The sequence below is a fragment of the Vombatus ursinus genome, unplaced genomic scaffold, assembly GCF_900497805.2.
Source record: "Vombatus ursinus unplaced genomic scaffold, bare-nosed wombat genome assembly UNPS02014813.1, whole genome shotgun sequence".
Taxonomy (NCBI): domain Eukaryota; kingdom Metazoa; phylum Chordata; class Mammalia; order Diprotodontia; family Vombatidae; genus Vombatus; species Vombatus ursinus.
This window is the reverse complement of record NW_020954591.1, coordinates 34,447,257-34,466,253: the sequence shown is the minus strand read 5'-3', so window position 1 is coordinate 34,466,253 and position 18,997 is coordinate 34,447,257. Positions and strand designations below refer to the sequence as shown.

Sequence of the window (18,997 nt, the reverse complement as noted above, 5' to 3'; positions counted from 1 at the left end):
TGTAGAAGCTGCTAAATCCTGTGTTATCCTAACTGGGACTTCATCTTATCTGAATTGTTTCTTTCTGGCTGCTTGTAGGAATATCTGCTTGACCTGGGAGCTGTGGAATTTGGGTATAATATTTCTGGAAGTTTTCAACTGGGATCTCTTTCAGGAGGTAATTGGTGAATTCTTTCAGTTTCTTTTTTACCTTATGGTTCTAGGATATCAGGGTAATTGTCCTTAATAATTTATTGAAATATGATGTCAAAGCTCTTTTTTTCACCATGATGTTTAAGTAGTCCAATAATTCTCAAATTATCTCTTCTAGATCTATTTTCCAGTGTGTTGTTTTTCCAATGAAATATTTCACATTTTCTTTTATTTTTTTCACTCTTTTGATTTTGTTTTGTTGTTTCCTGATATCTCATGGAGTCATTAGATTCCATTTGCCCAATTCTAAATTTTTAAGGAATTATTTTCTTTAGTAAGCTCTTGTACCTTCTTTTTCATTTGGCTAATTCTACTTTTTAAAGAATTATTTTCTTCAGTGAATTTATCTTTTTCCTTCTTTTGTGCTTCCTTTACCAAGCTGTAGATTCTTAGCTCATACAGCACAGTGCCTTCTTTGATGCCATGCTGGGTGGTCCTGTGCCAGTGTCTTCTATATTTCACACTTGATTCCAAAGTTCTTTAGAGATACCTTGAAAATGTCCTTGTGTTGCTTATTCTGTACTCCATCTGAGCACTTACCTTGTGTGAGTCCTCTGTAAAAGTCTTTTAGGCAAACATACATTTGTCATTTGAACAGTATGGTCAGCCAGCTGGAGTTGAACTCTCTGAAGTAGGGCTTGAATACTTGGCAATTTACTTTGAAAAAGGACCTCTTTGTCCAGTACCTTATCTTGCCAGATGATCTTCAGAATCTTCCTAAGACAACTCAAATGGAAGTGATTCAATTTCATACCGTGGTGCTGGTATACTGTCCAGGTTTCACAGGCAAACAACAATGAGGTCAGCACTATGGCTCTGTAGACCTTCAATTTGGAAGGCAGTCTAATACTTTTTCTCTCCCACACTTTCCTTTGGAGTCTCCTAAACATTGAGCTAGCTCTGGCAACATGTGTGTCAACTGCATCATCTCTGTGTACATGCCTAGAAAATAAGTTGTCAAGGCAAGTGAACTTATCCATAGCATTCAAATTTTTCCCACTTGCTATAGTCAATGGTTCCATGTATGGATGGTACAGTGCTGGCTAGTGGATAACATCTGTTTTCTGCTTAAAATGTCAGCCAAAATTAGCACAATCAGCAGAAGATCAATCCATACTCTGTTGCATCTCAGCCTCAGAGGCTGCACTGAATGCAAAATCATCTGTGAACAAAAACATGTGCACTCAATTTTGATGATGTGGTATTCTACACTGACTTTCATTTCCCAAGGTTAGGCTCCCATGTATCTTTGAGCTTACTAGTACAGAGTCTTCAGAGCCCTCTGTGGTACTTCAGGATAAACTGGGTGCTTTGGAGTTTTTGGTCTGGGGTGTCCCATTCTAAGTGCCACCCTGCCCAGATTGGTGGCTGCTATTCCTGGTCACTTCCAAAGATCTTACTTTGAGCTTTTGACCACACTAGAGCTTTCTTGGGAGAGTACTCTGCTTTCAATGCCTCTGGATATAGAGCCTTGCAGATTTCATGTATCTCTGCCCTATCTCTGGTTCCACTCACTGGCCACCAGGTTGTCTGTTGGCACTGTCTGAGTTGGCACTGTCAATCCTGGAAGCCCCCTTTCCTATTGCCAGTAGGCTTCTGGCTGACTTTTTGTGAAGTGCTGGGATAAGTCGCTTACTGTAGCTTCTCATTGTATTTCTTGATCCTTATTTGGTCTCATGTGATTGTTAGATTTTTGATAGAATAGGTATGTGAGAATTGGAATACCTGCCTTCATTCATGTACAAATTTTGGCTAGAAATATAAAGGCCTTTTAATTCTGCTCTTCTATATTAGCTTTTTCCATAATCTATTATTATTATTATTATTATTATTGTCATTATTATTATTCACATACCTTTGGTGCCAACTGTCAATCTTCTGTCAATGTTATGGTATGTGTGGGATTATAGCTATTAGCATAGGAAGGAAGGTAGTGGAGTTAAACTGTGGGGACAGGAATGCATAAGCTATAAACCAGTAAATCTTGAAGGGTATTCCAATCTCTGGGCCCTGCTAGTCCTGTTTCAGCCAACATATACATATATACATATAGATGGATGGATGGATACAAGTAGAAACAGAACCTTTTACTAGTAGTATTTGGAAACTAGTCCTTATTATGCTAAGGGTGGTCCTATGGTACACCAAGCTCTATGCTATAGTTATCTTCAGGGTCAGGTATTCATAGGTACCTTCGTCTTTCTCTTTGTTGGGTCTGCTTTCTCTATCTTGTGAATGTTCCTCTGAAGGTCCTTGTGTGCCTTGCTGTGCTTTTGAGTTTCCTGAGGTCTTTGAATGTGAGGAATTAGTCTAAGATGAATATTTGTTGTAAAACCAGGAAAATCCATTAACTCAAAAATACCCTTCTGGGCAAGTTTTTCTACTTTCAGGGCTTGTAGATGTCAGAGGTTAGTGGTCTGGAACAGTAGCTCTGTTCTGTGTTTTTCTCATTCTCTCTTCTAGCTTCAAAATCTTCCTGACTTTCCTTGCTTTATGTCCCTTTAGAATCAACTCTCTTAGATTGTGTAATCTAATTTAGTGCTTATTGATGTATCTCGTATTAATGTTCTTAGGTCATTTTACAGGACTATGACTATCTTTTCCAATTAGATTATAGCATCTTGAATGCAAATGTTTTGTCCTGTTTTGTTTTTGTTATTTCCTTAAGTTTGTACCTAGGACAGTACTCTTTATACAATAGGTGTTTAATGAATGTTTGCTTACTGACTAGCACGCCTTTTTTAATAGTCCTCTCCTAACTCCATTCTTCTCTTATCCTTATCCTTATCTTCCCTAACCTTATCCTTATCTCTTCCCTAACCTAAAATATAAAGTGTAGGGAAAGGGGGGGCAAAGAAAGAGATAGGTAGGATGGATACAGAATAGAACAAAAATTAGAATCTGATTTTGTGGTATTCAATTCACATAATATTTATTAAAGAAAATAGGCAGCTCTTCCTGCCCTCTGCCATCTCTACCACCATGAGCATTGACCTAGGATCATACACTTTCTGTCAATCACCTTGTATCAGTGCTTGGGAAAAAATAGCAACTGAATAGCAAAGAAACTATGACCTTGAAACAGATTTCCAGCAACAAGTGCTTTCAGGGGTTTCAGAAAGTATATGAGCATGAGAGTGTAGAACTAAATGCAAATTTAAATTTGGAATCTACTTATTACCTAAGGCAGAAACTCAAAAATGTCTTGTACTTTACTGGCTATCTGGTTTAACTTGCACAGAACAAAATTTTATCATAAAAGCTGGTTATTGCCAACCTGCAGCAGAACATGGCCTCATTGTTGTTGCACCAGACACCAGTCCATGTGGTTGCAATATAAAAAGAGAGGATGACATTTGGGACTTTAGTACTAGTGCTGGTTTTTACATGAATGCCACTGAAGAACCTTGGAAAGCCAACTATAGGATGTACTCATATAATGGGCGAGCTGCCCAAGCTGATAAATGCCAATTTTCCAGCTGATCCAGAGAAGATATCTACTTTTGGCCATTCTATAGGAGGCCATGGAGCTCTGCTTGTGCTTTGAAGAATCCCAGAAAACACAGAAATTCCATGTCAGCATTCTCTCCAATCTGCAATCCAATGCTCTGTTTTGGGGAGCAAAGGCCTTCAGTGGATATTTAGGATCAGATCAAAGTATGTGGGAGGCATAGGTTGCTACTCATCATATGAAGTCTTATCCAGATTCTCAGTTGGACATATTAATCAATCAAGGCAAAGATGACCAGTTCCTTAAAGATAGGCAATTACTTCCTGACAACTTTATAACTGTCTATGCAGAATGGAAAATTCCAGTTGTTTTTAGATTACAAGAGGGATATGATCATAACTACTACTTCATTGCAGTTTTTATTAATGAATAATGAATTTTTAAAATTTTTGTTAATGTTAATGTTAAAATATTAATGTTTGTAAATAATCAGGCATAATGCAAAATATTTGAACACATAAAGCTTCATATATAAGTAATCTCACAATTACAAAAGTTACCATGTAAACTGAACTTTCAAAAAGATAGAATTACACATGAAAAATCACTGCCTATGAACATTAATTTTTCATTTTTATCCAAGGATGACCACCTTCTGAATAAATATATAAAATCAAGCAATCCAATTCCTTTTTGTTCCCCATAAGTACCCTGATAAAAGACATATCATAACCTAGGGGCAGTTTGAAATCCTTATAAATTTAAGTTTAAAGAATCACAGAACATATAAATGATCAAGTTGACTGTAAAGAATAGAGCTATTCAGATGTACTTGGGGACATGACAATAAGTTGTTGGTCACTGGGTGTATTATTCTTAGAGAACTAAATTATGGAAATGTATCTCAGTAACTGAATAAAAAGACAATGCAAAAAAAAAAGAAAAGAAAAGAAAAGAAAATAGGCAGCAGAGACAGAGAGAAGAAAGGACCCAAACCTTGAGTCTCTCAGGGCTCAGTAAGGAACTGGAAGCCCCTTCCACTATATATAAAAACCCATGGACTTTGGGTTGCAAGATGCCAACCTTCTGGTAGTCTCCCTTCATCCTATAGGGCATAGCCTGATATTGAGAATGGAGGGAGGTGTATATAGGTACAGAGTTCAATATTAGAGATTAGTCAGGACATAGCAGAGGGACCTGACATTGACTCATAAGGCTCATTGCAGAGGTCTTAATTCTGGAAGCATTTGGCATTTGAAAAAATGTCATTTTTATAAGTACTGCCTAGCCTGCAATTCCACTGACATCCCAGTGTTATCACTGCTGTGGTGGCTGGTGACAAGAAGGGAGAAAGAGACAGTGATAACCTTTCTGTCCTAGAATCCCAATTCTAGGAAATGGGACAATGTCCCACCCTCCTATAAGAACTCACCAAAGGCCTGTAAATGAACAGGCTGTGGAATAAGAGTTCTGTTCTCTTAGCAATCTCTTGGATTCTCTAGAGGCTGTACTACTACTCCCTTTGGTCTGTTCTAAAAGGACCTCCTGTTCCCCAGCCTTAGCTACTATGCTCTTCAAACCCACAGCCTTGAAGTAGGCAAAAGTTATTAACCATTTGTGATGTACTGTATCCAATCCATCCCAGCCCCAGCCTCTATTCCCACTTACCATAGCCAACATGCTTTACTTTCTTTAAACTCATTCAGGACTCATTATCTTTCAGGGTACAGGTCCACTCTCTATGGAGGCATTGGTTGTCTTGATAGTAAGTATATAATCTGCATTCCAAGGCAAAGAGAGTGCCAGAGAATAAGGACTAAGCCTGGTCATCTAAGTGACCCCTCTATACCTGCTCTAAGGCCAGGCTGAGTAGAGTATTATAACAAGGGGTTTGAAAACTATGTTTCAGTGACTCTCTTACAACTGCCAATAATATTGAATAGGGTCACATAATTTGTAAGGGGTTTCAAGGTAATTTTCATTTCTCTCTTAACTTGCAAATTTACTAAGTGGTTGAGGGAATTGTTTATGTTAATCTCATTTTCAGTAAAGAAAATATTTGTTCTATTATTAAATTCCCCATTTTATTTGTAAATATTAGTATTTTACTGGAAATAATGCAACTTTTCCAAAAAACTGGCAACATAACACACACTTAGCCTCAGGACTGATTAATTGACTCTGTACAGAAATCCCACTAGAGCTAAATTCCATGGTACTATGGCAGTGAATTTCACTAGATGTGTGGTCAAACTGCTCCCCATTCCCTAAGACTTCAACATTCTCCAGCTCCAAACCCCAACGCAAGTCACTACCTGCTCTTCCCACTTGGAAAGGTACCAATAGCAGTTTTATCCATGAAGAGGTCAAGCTATCTCCTACACTTTCAGTCTTACCAAAGTAAAGAAAGAAGAGAGGCAAAGGAGGGGGATGGAATAAAAGGTAGAGGAATCCCAAGGCTGAGATAATAGACCTGGAGGCCAGACTGTGTGGAAACCCTACTTTGTTGAAAACTTAACCCTTCTATGTGCCTGATTCATCATAGCAAAGAATGTTGTGCTATTGGTTTAAAGAGAGGGGGGAAGCTTGGAAATTATTACACTGCAGGGTCTCGGTTGCCTCGTACATGAAATGAAGGGCTTGGATTAGATGCCCTCTAAGGATCCCTTCCAAACCCAGCATTCTGGGAATCAGTGTAATAGAAAGAGCATTCAACTGTGAGTGACAAGGCCTAACCAGTGGTCCTAACTCAGCCACTAATTAGATTCATCACCTTGGATACATCATCTCACTTTTCTGGGCCTTAATTTCCACATCTGCAAAATGAGGTAGTTGAATTAGGTGATCTCTAAGGTTCTCTCCAACTCTAACACTATTATATCTATGATTTTTATCCACTAGAGTGATGTGTTAGGACAATTTGGAGGAGACCTAACAGCATGGCCAGACAGTGTTACTTTTCTTAGGGTACATAGGTCCCTTGAGTGGAGATGGGTGATAGAATCCTATGTGCTAGAATCCTATGTCCACCAGGCAATGTGTCTATTGATTAGGTGCGCTAAGAACCTTGATCATGGTAGATGAAGGCATTCTGGACCTTACAATGGACATTAGTACTTCAGTCAGGCAGGTGTATTTGCCACTCTGAATCAATGAAGTGGCTTTCAAACTATATATCAGTCTCCTACGAGTTTGGTTAGTGTAAAGCCAACCTTCAGAATCTGATCAGCTGCATATCCATTGCCAACAGGTAGTACGGTCCTGTGCTGCTAAGGACAAAGCAGTCTCCCAGGAGCTCAACTTCTCTGAGTTTACTACTTTATTCCAAACTCACTCTGGGCTGTAGCCAGTCAGAAGAGGAGTAGCTTCATTATTTCTATCCTCAAAGAACCTATGTCCCTTAGAAAGCTGCTTTACGGTTATGGGTTACAAGTGCATATGTGCCCTTCACCATGAGTATCCATTATTCTGTCTATTCTTTCTGTCCCTGGGACTGGAGGGAAAGCAACACAGCTCTAACACAGCAATGAGCAATAAAAGGTGGATGGTCTCACACCTTCGCAATACACTCCTCACTCTGTAGGTTATTGGATGATGCCTACTGATATGATTAGAGAAATTCAACTAAAACCATATGTCCCTGTTTTCTTATCCTCCAAGCCATCTTCCCCATCCCTGCTATGCTCTGGAAGGGAAAAACATGGTGTTTCATTCCCAGGCCCTTAGGCTGAGGAATCAGCTGCCAGGAGCAGACTATAATCAGAACAGACTGTGCAAGCCAAGAGAAGGCAGGGCTCTGGTCAGGGTCTTATCTATGTCTTTGGAAAGAGGTGGCTATGGTGCCGTATGACTGAAGAGGCAATAGGGCTGCATGGAGAGAGGTGGTATTGAAATGGCCTAAAGCAGAGAGAGGGAGCACGCCTAAGACAAATTTCAGTGGCTTCACAATTTGGGCCTTGCTTGGCCCTGGCTGGAACAAGAGATCCTGGCCATGTGATAGGACATTTTAGGGTGAAAGGGTCTAGGAGCTTTATAGGAGCCAAATTAAACTTGCTAAGATATTACTTTCACCCATAATCCTTGACTCCCTATTTCCTATCACACTTTAATGCCTCAAGGATCTGTGATTTCATGACTGTTGGTCAGTCAATGAACATTTGTTAAATTCCTACTGTGTGCCCGAATGCAGCTATGTGGCACAATGGATAGAGTGCCAGGCCTGGAGTCTGGAAGACCTGAGTTCAAATCCACCCTCACACACTTACTAGCTATGTGACCCTGGGCAAGTCACTTAATTCTGTTTGCCTCAGTTTTCTCATCTGTAAAATAAGCAGGAGAAGGAAATAGCAAACCACTTCAGTATTTTTGCCAAGAAAACCCCAAATGGGGTCGCGAAGAGTTGAGCACAACTGAACAAAAGAATGTTATCGAACATGTTCTAGGTGCTACACTAAAAATTAGGGATACAAAGACAGGCAAATGATTGCTCCTGCCATCAAAGAGCTCACAATCTAATAGGGAAAGACAACACATAAAAAGAAGCTGATAAGGGGAGGTGGGATGATGGAATCCAGAGGAGTGCGGCTGGTGGGGGAAAGGGGCAGGTGTTCTCTCTTCTGGCACAGATTGTAACCCTTTTACTTCTTCAGCTTGACATCTCATCTAACCACCAACCCAGGTCATCTTACCATCTGCATGCTCCCACTGCTCTTCTCCACTGGCCCAGCACCCTCCACACAGGAACTGGAACCTAGATCTCTGCACCTGGGTCTTCCAGCATCCAGGCTCAGTCCCTGGAGAAGTTAATGTACTCATCTTTGTGGATTTCACCCTATTGTGTGTGTGTGTGTGTGTGTACTAGCCCACTTAGCTCACTATATCTACTGACCGATTCTAGACACTAGATCATGCTTGTGTTTCACATCCCATCCAGACATCTACCCAGGCCATTTCATAATTCCTGCCTCTCCCAGATCAAAACACCTCTCCCTGTTCACTACTCCCCTACATGTGTGGTCTTCTCCTATTAGATTGTAAGCTGCTTGAGGGCAGGGAATATCTCTTTTTAAAATATTTTTATTGCAACACTTAGGGGCTTTATAAATTTCATTCATTTGTTGATTCATTCATTCAATGGAGTAGATGGTCTTTGAGAATTTTTGTAACTGAAAAATTTCCTTAGCGGAGACTAAGCTCTCTGAGCTTAGCTGGGCTGTATTCTTGGACATGTATTTCCACCTTGAGCCCACAATCAAAACCTTGACAGCTTGATAGACCTACCAGAGCTTCAATCCACTGGTATATCCTTTGATTACATAGGGTTCCCTTTACCCCATGGTGAGCACCAGAGGAAGACATTAGTTGAAGCAGTGACAGTGTACCATACCAAGTACTAACACTTCATCCTGGTATCTCTACCTATCTTATTTCTTTCTAATATTTTGGAGGATCAGTCTGAGGCAGTACACCAGATGGTTTGAAAAGGGTAGGACTGAAGGTAGGAGACTAGTTAGTAAACCATTCTAGAAACCCAGATTGCTAATCACCTGTTATTAACAATAGGAACAGTCACAGTTACATGATGCTTGATGATTATGAAGTGCTTTTATTAGTATCCTCTCATCTAATCTGCACAACAACATTTTCAGGTATTAATAATTTTTTTATCTTTTTAACTCAATTTTTTCAGGAGAGGAAATAGGGACTAAGTAAATTGTCTGAGATCATATAAATAGTAACTGACTATGGCTTTCATGGGGCTATTTGACAGCAACAGGAGTCAGACATGCAGATCCCTGGAAAGGGGCTGTAGAAATGTTCCATTCTTCCAAATTGTCCCAATCTAATAATGAACTCCATGGAAGGAGTCTGATATATAAAATCCAATCAAATGTCAAATTTGATTTACTTTATCTCCATTGATTTTCTTGTGTCTCCTCTCCACTCATAATTCATATCACAGTTCATGTGTCCTTTTAAATACTCTTCCTCTGGAAAAAAAATGACTGGGTCAGTGAATGTCTACTTTAACCCACTGATAGTTTATGCTCAACAAAGGAATTCATTAATGTCATAGAGAATGTCTTGTACTAAGTCTAACTAGAAGGACTCCTCAAAGAGACTCAGTGGACAGACCATCTAACTGCATGTTATTATTTGACATTATGTATTTTTCTTCCACTTGTTTTCACAATACAGATGCTTAAGGCACTCCCTTTAGAATTAATATGAATGTCATTGAGAAGGCTTTGTAGTGCCCTGGGGCTCAGTGAAATTAGTATGAAGAAATCTGTGAAGCAGAACACTTGCAGAACCTTGCCATCAATAATAATCGTTAACATTCATAAAGTACTTTAAGATTTGGAGAGTACTTTATACAACATATCTCATTTCATCATCACAACAACCCATTTAAGGTAGATGCCATTATTATCTTCATTTTACAAATGAGGAAACTAAAGCTCAGAAAGGTTAAGTGACTTGTCCAGGGTAAAATAATGACTAAGTGTCTGAAGCAGTATTCAAACTCAAGTTTTATTTACTGCAAGTCCAACACTTCATGTGACACTTTATTCCTCATCAGTAAGGAGTCCTTCACCTGGCACATAGCAGACACCAAAGATTTGTTGATAGAATTATGGTTTGATTAAACACAAGACATCCTACATGACACTGACACATACATTGTGTGGTAACCACTGAACCTAGTTAATTCAGATATTTCATTGGCTGTAGAACCTTGTATGATTTTTAAAAATATTTTATTGATGTATTCTATTTTACATCATTCATTTTCAAATATATCCCATCCCCATTCTCCAGGGAGTTATCCCTAGAAACAAAGATTAAAAACTAAAGAATGAAAAAAAAAACATTTTGGCAAAGCTGACCAACATGTCACCTAAACGTGCAGTGGTAAGGGCAAAGTATTATGGACAATGGTGTTGGAAATATGTGAACAGTATCACATCATAGAACAGCAAGAAGCACTTGGAAAAGGAAATTTGCAGAAACCTGTGAGACCCAAATAGGCTGAGTGATCCCAAGAGTCTTTAAAAATGAAACTGGAAAAAGGAGTACAAACTCAGGAAAAGTAGAAGAAATCTGTCAACAAACCATTTTCATCATCAATTAGAGTAGAACCACTATTTTGCGACTCTTAACATGTCAGTCACCATTAAACGAGGAAGCAAAAATGATACTAAAAAACCAAGACAGGAGGAGTAAATGGATGAGACAAATTATTTATAAATGAAAACAGAGCTGTGCTGGAGCTAGTTCTGACCAACTTATGAGTGCGAATTGTTAAATTTTCAGATTGATCACTTTAGAGTGAACAGAGAAATTACCAGACTATGAATAAAGGCGTAATTTATTGTTTTCCTGATTGTCTAGACTTAAAAATTGATGGAGAAAATATTTATCAGGCAGATTAAACTTAAAAGTGTGTCATGTGTATATTCTTTTTTTTCTTCAGAGAGCTGGTTGTTAAATGTTTATCAGAAATACCCTTGGAGGAAACTCATGCTACTTTTAGAGCAATGAGGGATCAATTCTCGTGATACCTGTAAGACATTTTTATCAAACAAAAGCAATTGAGAAGCCATCAATAACTAACAGCCTATTTCCCAACTTTCTTGACTCTATAACATTTTTATGAGCATGATTGAAGGCAACCTTGATGAAAACACAGGAGGAGAACGGGCAGGATTTCCCAAATGATATTCTGCATCACACTACATTTGCACTGTTATTGAGTAACAAGTGTTGAGAAGACATGTTCTCACGATATTTATTGCTTGTTGATTTTTTTAAGTATTTAATTTGAAGACTTTCTTCCAACAAGGCATCTCCTGTACATCTGTTAGGATGATGAAACGTTCTTCAGGAGGTGCAACATCCTCAAATTATCAGGGCCAAGCAAGATATAAAATAGGGATGTTTATCTCTGCCAGAAAGAATGTTCTGTGCAGTCTAAATTGAAGTGAGATTCCTAGGAGACAGTGAGATCCTACAGATGTTGCTGTTTGCAGCTGCCACTGTGTTGGTTGCATCAAACATCGGGAACCATAGAGACTCTACACAAGGCTCACCTCTCCTAAGAGCCTGAGACTAATTATCAATATACCACATATCTTTCTGTCATCCTTTTAGGTAACTGTAAATTTTTATTCATTGATATTGTGACATTTAATTATTCACTGCCATGAAATATTACAAGAATACTGGTATTAAAAAAGATGGAGTTTTGTTTCAGGGAACAATTTGAGACCATTGAAAATGCTGCCAATATAGAGCAGTATATAAAGAATATATCATCCAGACTATGATATGGAATTCAGATGGTCAGCCCTTAGAGCTAGTCCATTGGTCAGACACTGAAGAAGGACAATTCCAGAACTGGATAAGAGAAAAAGAGCAGTTTGAGTTGCTTTTTTGGAAATTATACAAGTATTTTTGGTAGTCCCAAGCTGTTCCCTGAAACAAACGGTCGTCTTTTTAATATAAAAATTCTTCTCATGATACTTCATGGTAGCAAATAATGAAATGCCACAATACCAAAAAATAAAAAGTTGGAGTTATTTAAAGGGTTATGAAGAAGTATATGGGGGTATGGGTAACCTGCTGAATATTGCCATGAAGTCATGTATATAAAAAGTGACATGGTAGATATAATATGGAAGATATATGAGCAGAAAAGTAGGTGGGCCTGGCTAGTAATGAGGATAAGTAACTAATGGACAATCCAAGTTTTGTGCTGGCATTTGTCAAATATGAAAATAATTAGAGAAAAGTCTCCAGTATGTGAGGTAGGACCTCAATGGAAGATTTAGGGAAGGACAGGGATAAGGACTTATAAAGGACAAGAAATCATGGATGGGTGGTAATCTATAGTAAAGGAGAAAAGACCTACATTAGTAAAATAATAGATTCACTGTAATAAGAAAATATTGAAGAATAGCTAAGGAAGGGAGGGATGATATAATAGGTATAAGATCAATCTTGGATTTAGGAAGACTTGGGTTTAAGGCCTACTTCTGACACATAACATATCCATGTGTAATTGTGGGTAAGACATTTAACCTCTTTAACCTCTAAGCAATTTTCTAAGACTATAAGTTTAGAGAAAAGTTTTCCATCTGTATTGGTGAAGGAAGTTTTGACAGGAATTCCCACAGCAACGAAACCATAGGTTAAGACCAAGAAAAAAGGGGAAATTCAACAGCTGAATGAACTTAGGGATGACATTCTAGGATGAATAAAAGTGGCTAGGTGGCATAGTGGATAGCGTGTCAGGTCTAGAGCCAAGGAGACTCATTTATCTGAGTTCAAATCTGGCCTTGGACATTTACTATCTATGTGATCCTGAGCAAGTCACTTAACCCTATTTGCCTCAATTTCTTCAACTGCAAAATGAGCTGGAGAAGGAAATGGCAAACCGTTCCAGTATCTTTGCCAAGAAAACCCCAAATGGGGTCACAAAGAGTTGGACATGACTGAAAAATGACTGAATAGCAACAGCAAAAGGCACAGAAGTTGGAAAGTAAGGAGTATCTGAAGGAAGATGAATGGTTTGGTTTGTCAGAAGCCGAGAGCACGCAGTGGGAATGGTGTTACACAAGACTAGAAGAATAGGTTGGAGTCACATTGTGGATGGATTTGAATTCCCTGAAAAGAGATGGAAATTTTCTTTTCCCTGTGGACATAAGCCATAATATAGCTTAAAAGCCAGGTCTGCTACTAAACCCCATGCCTTGGTGACAGTTTCCTCCTCCTATCATGTCCCTTAGGTTCATGAGTTGCTGATGAAGGCTAGGACTCTTTGTTCCAATGTCTATATCCCAGTGCAAAGTTGTTGCTTTTTATCACAGTGAAGGTGAGGCTTGAACCCCTAACCAATACACCTCTCCTGATCAACTCATCTTTAAATTCTGGACTTGTGATTTCATCAATGTGGGGACTTCCCCACATAGAAACTTCCTCCACCAATATAGTAGAGAAGGAAACTGAGTCTCTTTGATAATTTTCCTCACTTTCCCTTGTTGCCAGTCCATAATGTTTAAATGGGGTGGGCATCCTCCTTCCCTCAATCCTTTTGACAAGCTTCAGATGCATGTGGTTCAAGACATATCTCCCCTGATCCTCTTCTTCACCTAAAAATCTAGAAGGCCCAAGGAGAGGTTTAGAAGATGACTAGAAATGGTTACCTCTAAATAGGAGCACTTAACCTATTTTCTTTATACACTTTCTAAAAGAGACTAAATGAACAAAGTTTGTTTTCTCTGAATTTGTAAATATGGGGCACCCATGAACTGAAAGAGGGAACCCCAGGCAGATGGGGAGGAGAGTACACATATAGATTTGTAATTTTAATGTTTTGGGTGATTTTCCATTTTATTCAATAGATATATCCTATAGATATTCAGTTTTATCCCAAATCCAGCCAACAGGACACAAACCAAAACTCTTAGAGATATTACTAAAGTCTTAGACTTGGTGATTGGAAAAATAGCTCAGGCATCTATGGACTGTGCGCCCTCTCGTGGCCAGTGGGGATACTGTAGTCATTCAGGTAGATACAGTTATCCCTTCCACAGCACATTGGTTAGGGGCATAGTGCCCCCACTAACTGGAAACTCTGCACAAAAATTTTTGGGCCTCCCTTTGTACCAGAGAAGAAATCTGAACTTTCTATATTTCTTTTATGGGGTGTTTACAGTATCTTATTGTAAAATTTGGGTTAAGTATTTGATCATAAACTCTGTGTCATCCATCTGTTGGCCTTCACGTGATGTCTACAGCTTCCCAAAGGGATTACAAAAAACTCTCACTTAATTAATTTTTCTTTCGTGAGGCAATTGGGGTTAAGTGACTTGCCCAGGGTCACGCAGCTTGTAAATGTCAAGTGTCTAAGGTGGGATTTGAACTCAGGTCTTCCTGACTCCAGGGCCAATGCTCTATCCACTGCTCCACCTAGCTGGCCCATTCCATTTAATTTCTTATGCCAACCCAGGATATATCTAAACCACAATGGAAAAAGTAGTGATGTAGAAAGGATAACTGCATTCAGAGAGAATACACTACCACTAGATTGGTGGTTTGAATACCTGGTAGGCAACTCAGATTTTGTGCTCCCTCCTTAGATAATAAACACAATGACAGACTGTCTTCCCATAATCTTAAGGAAGGTAGCCTTCAAGATACATTAGCAGATTTGGATTGCTTGAGCTGCAGGGTTCTCATGCAAGACATCTTCTCACCCTAAATCAGATACTTGTCTGGGATCTCAGACTTTCAGTATCAGACATAAGCAGTCAAAACAATCGATTTCATCTTACCTCTGACTGGCTTTTGTGGGCCACTTGGTTAACTGTGAAGGTATTACACTCTCAGTAGTCATGTCCTGAAAGAACAGAGGATTTCTAGCCATCATAACTTTCTAAGTTGGAGCAGATTGTCAGGTAGAGCGCTGAAGAAATGAATCCCAGGAGGCAGTAGCAGAAAGCATCTCAAAGACCAGAGATGCCCAGCAGATATTCACTGTGGAGAGCAGTGTGCCAACAGCAGCGAAAGATAGTAGTACCCTACAAACTCAGAGCTAAGAAGTTGCCTTGGCTACACATGTATTCAGGTCACTCATATACCCTGTATGTGTTCCACATGTATGCCATAGACATATGGATTCCTGGCATGTTCCCCTTCAGGAATGTTCCCTGGCTATAGGTGTTCTGCACATATGTTCCCTCCATGCATGTTCCGTGGTAATGCATATTCTCTGCATGTGTGCTCTCCCCAAATGGTGACAGAGTAACCCATGGGAGAATCAATGCCATGTTTGATTAAATATATTTTATTTTGAGCAGTAGCATCTAGCTAATGGTTTTGAGTGTCTCCAACTTGGAGTAGCTTTTGGGGGGATCCACATGTAAAGTCACATACTGGGTTCTACATATATCTGGATAACAATTAATTTAGATTTATTTTTAGGTTTGTTTGATCCTTTTCACACCTTTAATCCATAACAAATAAAGATTTACACTTACTATCCCTGGTAAGGAAGAGAAAGTAATTAAAAAAAAACAACCTACCTAATGCAGATATGTTTTTATCTGCTCTGTGAACTTTGCTGACTTTATTGATCATTGATTCTAACCCTGGCTTTAAGCAGGCAGGACTGCCCTTAGCAGTCACCTCCCACTCAATAGCAAACCTGCTCAAGGCCCCACTTCTTTCTCCTAAACCCATTCTCCCTCAAACATTTTCAAAGTGCAAGGAGGGAATAAATACCAGATCATTCAGAAAGTCTCCTATACAGAGATGGTATCAAGAAGGAGGTGTGGGTGTCAGTGTTCAAATTGACTTGGCATTTCCCCTCAGACAGATAGTAACACAGACATTAGTTGGGCTCTGGGTGGATGAGAATGAGGAAGATATCCTGTCGCAAAAGCCACAGGGAGGAGGAGGAACAAAGGAATTATCTGCCAAACTTGAGCAGATGCGAAAAAGGAACACAACTGATATGTTTCTCAAGGAAAATATCCCCATGTGTCATATTTTGTCCTATTTTCTAAGTCTTCTTAGGAGTCATTGGAAACACATTCTTCCCATGGGGAGACCAGATGAGATGTAGAAATCAGAAATGTCCCCCTGCTGGTCCCACAGCAAGTCAGTGATATAGTTGGGAATGTAACCCTATTGGTCTAACTTTATGCTCTAACTATAAGATGCACCCGCTGGAGAAGACACAGACCCCTTATGAAGGGATGCAAAGCAATGGCCTAAAAATGGGTATTTGGGGAAATTTTGCACATAAATATATCTCCCAGTGGAAAGCTAACTGAGCCAATTCAAACCCTGCCTCCCCCATGAATAATAAAAATTCACATGCAGAGAATGTTTTAAGTTTTGCAAAAACACTTTCCTCACAGCAACCCTGAGAGCTAGATAGTGCAAGTGTCACTACCTCATTTAACAGAAGAAAATCAAGGGTTTGAGGAGTTAAGTAATTTGGTCATGATCATGTAGTCGATAAATGTAGAATGCAGCAATGTCTAAACGTTTATAGCCAGCCACATATGCATCATAAAGGCAGTAAGATAGATAGACAGACACATAGTTAGTTAGATAGATAGATAGATAGATAAATAGATAGATAGACACATAGATAGATAGATAGACACACAGACACATAGATAGAGAGATAGATAGATAGACAGAGAGACAGACAGACACATAGATAGATAAGCAGGAATATACATATACAGGTGGGCATATATATGTGTGTGTATGTACATATATGTACATATATGTGTGTGTGTTCAATCTCTCTCTTTTATATTCAGCCTATCTCTTCACAGAGCCTACTAAAAGAGCTAAAGCTTAGGCATCTGGGCTCTAAGCTCAAAGGGATGGTGGAGCCCAATCCTCCTCTCATGAGGAAAAGGCAGCACCTAACCTGAGAAGTAGAACTGAAGCCAGAAGCCAAAACCATGGGTCCAGGGAAACAGAAACCATGAGATCTGCCCAGAAGACCCTGAATACCATGAAAGACCATAGATGAGCAGCCCAGGTTGGAACAACACAATGTCATCACTGTAAGACATCAGAAGTGTTGCACTATTAGAGATGTGAGCTGCTTCTCCGCATGTGGGTCCTGACCGTATGGACTTTCCACATTAGTGCCCCTCCACCAGTGCATCAGACATGTTCTCATGTGTTTACACTTCCATAGGGGTTGCTGGTCATGTGGACCCTTTACTCTCCAAATATGTTCCTTACATATGTTCCCTCTTCCTACTGACAGTGGGTGAATTTATGGAAGAGTATATCCAAAGTTTGTTTGTTTGTTTGTTTTTTTAAATGTTCTTTCACTGCTTTTCTTACTATGCTATTTCTTCAAGTATTTAGTTTTTTGAGAGTTAGCATGGTGTAGAGAGAATGGCCTCAGAATCAGAAAGGAGTCCCAGACCAGCTGGAAAATGCTGGGCAAGTCAATCTCTCAGTGCCCTAGACGACTACATCTATATGCCATGGAGTAGATGCCAGTCTACGCTGATAAAATCTCAAGCCTTGTCCAAAAATTTTTTTTCAAATAAATACTTCTTTGAACTAGTTGTGTCCTTTGGCTAGCTAGTATAAGTTAATGTAGCAGTGGGAGATGATGAATTGTGGTCCTGAGTGGATGCAGACCTCTTTATTCCTTTTACTCAAGGTAGCTTCTCAAGGGAGTCCTAAGAAGCGTGGGGTGTTTACAATTTGAATTCAGGATTCCTAATCCCAAGACCAGAATTCCACTCTCTATGCCACATTGCTTCCTTATACTTCCTATGTTATTCCCACGCACACTAATTTCTTCTTTGGAGGCAAGACAGTTAATAGAACAATTATTTACTATTTAAGGGACATGAGATCTAGTCACTGACACTGTCATTTAGAATACTCACTTAGGCTCTCTGTATCCAAGTAATCATCTGTGAAATTGGATGATTCACTTAGATATCCTTGAAGGTCTTTTCAGGCACAAGCACTCTAATATTCTTTAATTGTAAGACTCTAGGATTCAATAATCTTATGGAATCCTACAGTGCCAAAATTCATATCACATATTTTGGCACTTAATTGGCAGTAATTGTTTTCAGTATTTTAGTCTGGTCTTACCAACAAGGTTTCAAGTCTTTGAGGACAGACACCATATTTCATACTTCTATATTCCAAAAATATTAGAAAAATTGTTGTCATCATCATTGTTGGTCGTTGTTGTTGTATTGTTTCAGTGATGTCCGACTCTCCATGACCCTATTTGGGGTTTCCTTGGCAAAGATGCGGGAGTGGTTTGCCATTTCCTTCTCCAGCTCATTTTTATAGATGAGGAACTGAGGCAAACAGGGTTAAGGGGCTTGCCCAGGGTCACAAAGCAGTGTCTGAGGCTGGATTTGAACTCAAGTCCTCCTGACTCCAGGGCTGGTGCCAACTACCTGCCCTGGAAACAAAGTAAGTGTTCACTTACCATTTATTGATTGACTTGAATGGGTCTTGTTCTTTGGCCTATTTTGCACTCAGAATACCCTAAAGTTTTGAGAGTGAGAAGCCTGGAAGAAAGAAAATGATGAGGTAGGTGTATAGTATTAGGGGAAGGATAAAAGGGAGCCAAGTGGGGAGGGCAAATTAGATTGTCTCTTCCCCTTCCATTCTCCTCCCTTTGTCCTAATTAGTCAATGCCCACAACCCAAGGTATTATAAAACGAGAGTCCTTAGAAGGTAGGTTTGCAGCAACTGCTATATCAGTGTCTGTCCAAATTAAGTTTCTTCTTGACCTGCACTGAGTCCACTGTCTAGAGCCAGTGACGCATGAAG

General features: G+C 39.4%; 1 pseudogene; it reads left to right on the top strand.

The window, feature by feature from the left end:
- Positions 1–3,262: 3,262 nt before the first annotated feature.
- Positions 3,263–4,164, top strand: LOC114054503 (annotated as a pseudogene).
- Positions 4,165–18,997: the final 14,833 nt, after the last annotated feature.